Below are 3,628 nucleotides of genomic sequence, written 5' to 3'. Positions count from 1 at the left end.
TGTACAGATAGTCGCTGAGGAGCAATGGGTACATATCCATTACTTGAAATATCCCCTTTAAAGGTTCTAGGAGGAGAATGTTGAATCCTCCCTTCATGTGGCATCATGCCAACAATAGGAAGATGAGAGAACATGTCAAAAGTACTGGTTGAGGGACTGGTACTTTTAACATTAGAGGAAGAGGGCATACTGGTAGAAGATGCAGCTTTAGAATCCATCTCAGCATGGTAGTCATTTTGTCCCTTGACAAAATACCACCTTTTCATCTCTTTAAGAGAGATGGAAGCTGAAGAGGGAGGAGGAATGGAGATTTCAGGCTTTACATCATCATTGAATGAGTCAGCAGCATCAAAATTGCGACCAATCACTGCTTGTATTTGAGCAGGGACTTGCTTACTCAAACATTGATGATGAAATTTGGAAGCCTTTGACCAGGAGGTCACAATCTTCTTCAGATTAGAAACTTCAGCCTTGAGAGATTCATTCTCAAGTTGGAGTTTCTGAGTCATTAACTCATGAGATTGAAGTTCAATATGAACACTTTTCAGTTTCATAAGTTTTTCAGATTTTTCACTTAGCTCTACTCCAGCAGAGTTAAGTTTAGATTGAAGTTTAGCACGTAGACTTTCTACGAACTGAAGATCACAAGACAAAGACTCAATAATTTTGGTCTTGTCATGATTAGAAGAGGAGGAAAGAAGAGAGTATACCTTTTTAACAGTGACGTTTACCCACTGACTCGAGGAGACTTGATCCTTTGTCAGAGCATCACTGTCAGCAAGTGCCATAAGGCACATGGCATCAACATAATCGTCATCATCAGAATCATCTGAGTCAGCCTAATCATGTTCTTCAGCAACTAGTCCTTTTGCTGGAACTTTGGCATCCTCTGTTTCAGCCACCTTTGCCTTCAGTTGATAGTATTTGTTCCTGTATTCATCAGCAGATTTAGAAGGATTAGGTTTAGGAGCTGCTGGAGTGGGAATACAGACTCTGCACTCCTTCTGGTAGTGGCCTTTTCTGCCACACCTCCAGCATTCTTCCTGTGATTTATCAATAGGAGGTTTGAGGGGAGCAACCGTTTTGCGATTGTTCCACCTTCTGGAGTATTTTCTACCAGCAACAAGGGCAAAGCCCATAAAATCATTAAACAAGTCTTGTTTCTCTTCATCATCCAGCTCATCAATGAGAGTTTGAATAGGTGCTGGAAGATTTGAAATACTGGAACCATCATAGAGATCGATGGGCTCAGTAGAAACAAGAGCTATAGGGTCAGAAATAGGATGGGAGGATATGCTGACAGAGGAAGAAGAAGAAGAAGGGCTAGCATGTCTTTTGGCATCAGCAGAGCCTCGAATGTTTTGAGCCAATGCTCTCTTTTCAAATTGAAGAGTACCAAAGAGTTCTTCAAGATCAAAACCTTGAATTTTCTTCGTTGTACGAAGAGTTTGACTTAAGTTTTGCCACTTAAGAGGAAGAGAGTCGATGAATTTATGGCATACTTCAAAATTATCATGTGTAATACCAACATTTGTCATATCATTGAGCAACCCTTTAAAGCGAGTATAGGTGCTCTCAAGACTTTCATCAGGGAGAGAGAAGAAGTTTTCATAAGCACGTTTGAAATCAATTTTCTTGATTTTGATGAGGTCAGCAGATCCTTCATAGGTGCTGACCAATCTATCCTATACTTCCTTTGAAGAGGGATACTTGATGACTAGCTTCATGATTTCAGTGGGAAGAGTGACGATAATCATGTTTTTCAGCCTAGCATCAAGATTTACCAGCTTTCTTTCTTCATCTGTCCATTGAACCTCTGGTTTAACCAGGTCAGTGACTATCTCAGGAGCTTCAGGTGTAGCTCCTGGAGTCCTTTGGACATACATCGGCACGTATAGACCCTTAGTTAATATAGTCATTAAATAGGGTTCCACACCAGAGATGTGAATAAGCATCCTCTCCTTCCAAGACCCAAAATCCTTGGGCTCGAATTTAGGAGGTGTCGACACGTAACTAAAGTCACGTGTGTTCACTAGGCTGGGAACAGAAGAAATGTTCTTGTTTTAGAAAAAGAATTTCAAGAAAAGTTATAGAACATAATTTTTAATGAAAACACAAGGGGGCAAAAAGATCTTGTTCCAATGATTTAGGAACGGTGTCTCTGATACCACTTGATGGTCCACGAATGCACAACTTATGTTATATTTAAATTAGACAAGAAAGTAAATTAGAAGATAAATAATAAGAACAACAAGAAGTTCAATTGTAATATATCAATGCAAGTATAATCATATGTATCATTGATTAAACGATGAATACATGGTCGATCTTACACACTTGACTTACAAGAATACAAATGAACAAAGGTAATTGCTAAGTCTAGACACACTAAAAACTTGAACAATTACAAGTGACACACACTTTCAAGGTGACTAACACACTTGATACAATGCGAGTGTGTTGCTTTATATAGAGGAATAATTAGGGCAACACAACCTTTCTTTGATGGTGATAGATGGTGGTTGTCGACGTTCCATTGGCTCCTTGTACGTCCAAGCAAGAGTCTTTGTCTTCTTTACCAAAATGGGTATGAGAGAGAAGACCCAAGTTTTGGTCCCAACAAGTACCTTTACCAAGTAAGGTATGTTACAGTTGGAAGAACCACCATGTGACTCTTGTCTTCATATGGTTTGAATACTTCCCACCATGACAAACATTTTGTCAGCATACATCCCGCTAAAAAGAGTCACTGGACTCGCTGAAGACTTGTTGACTATACATGTCAGCGAGTAAGTCTAATCAGCGAATCCAAGACTCAACATAGTTCAATTCGGAAATACCATAAAACTCTTTAATTAACGGCTTCCTCCCAAGAGACGTAAGCTTCGGGCTTTCATATGGCAATACCTGCAACACAACCAAATCGGTGATTACATACCAACATTAAATGATATATAAGGGTTGTTCATCTTTTGCTCAATTATAATTCGGGAATACGATTCGTCTATTCAACATGTTACACAACTTAAAAAGCTTAATTTATTTAGAGCATACAAAAATTTTGCAGTGAGTTAATCACCTACAAATAACAGCCTGCAATTATGATTCTGGCCTTCTGGGCAATTTAAAGATTGCGAAGATGCTCCTAAAAAGAAGTTAGACTTGTAAACATAATAAGTTTTGGTCAAATAGTCAAATTTAGTACACTAATATACAATTTAGTTACACCCATTTTTTAACATTGAATTGAATACATAAACGATTTACAATTTAGTACGCACTTGAATCCAATGTAGACATATATTTCAAAACCCCCATGACTGAATTGAAGTAGATACCTTTCCTTGTTGTTGCAATATTCATCCTCGTTGATCTTTAACATAATAACATAATAGCTATGAGATATTTCGGTATTGTTAGTAAACTTCATCGAACTCCTCCATAGATTGATATAATTATAATAGTTTAAAGGGAAATGATATATATGCTTAAAATTATGCCTATAGATATGCCTAATACATTTAGGGGTGTTTGGTAGGAGTGAATCAAAGAGAATGTAAATGTAATAGAGAATGAATATAGTGGGAAAGAGAATTGATATTTGGAAAAAGAATTGATTCCGTCGTTT

At 37.7% G+C, this 3,628-nt stretch overlaps 1 long non-coding RNA gene across 1 annotated transcript; it reads right to left on the bottom strand.

The window, feature by feature from the left end:
• Positions 1 to 2,628: 2,628 nt before the first annotated feature.
• LOC122586559 lies at positions 2,629 to 3,357 on the bottom strand. Its single transcript, XR_006322033.1, has 3 exons — positions 3,282 to 3,357; positions 3,080 to 3,145; positions 2,629 to 2,907 (listed from the first exon to the last, which is right to left on the bottom strand). It is a non-coding gene; the product is annotated as an uncharacterized LOC122586559 (long non-coding RNA).
• Between the last annotated feature and the right edge of the window lie 271 nt (positions 3,358 to 3,628).

The sequence above is a fragment of the Erigeron canadensis genome, chromosome 2, assembly GCF_010389155.1.
Source record: "Erigeron canadensis isolate Cc75 chromosome 2, C_canadensis_v1, whole genome shotgun sequence".
Classification (NCBI taxonomy): domain Eukaryota; kingdom Viridiplantae; phylum Streptophyta; class Magnoliopsida; order Asterales; family Asteraceae; genus Erigeron; species Erigeron canadensis.
This window is presented reverse-complemented; position numbering and strand designations above follow the sequence as displayed.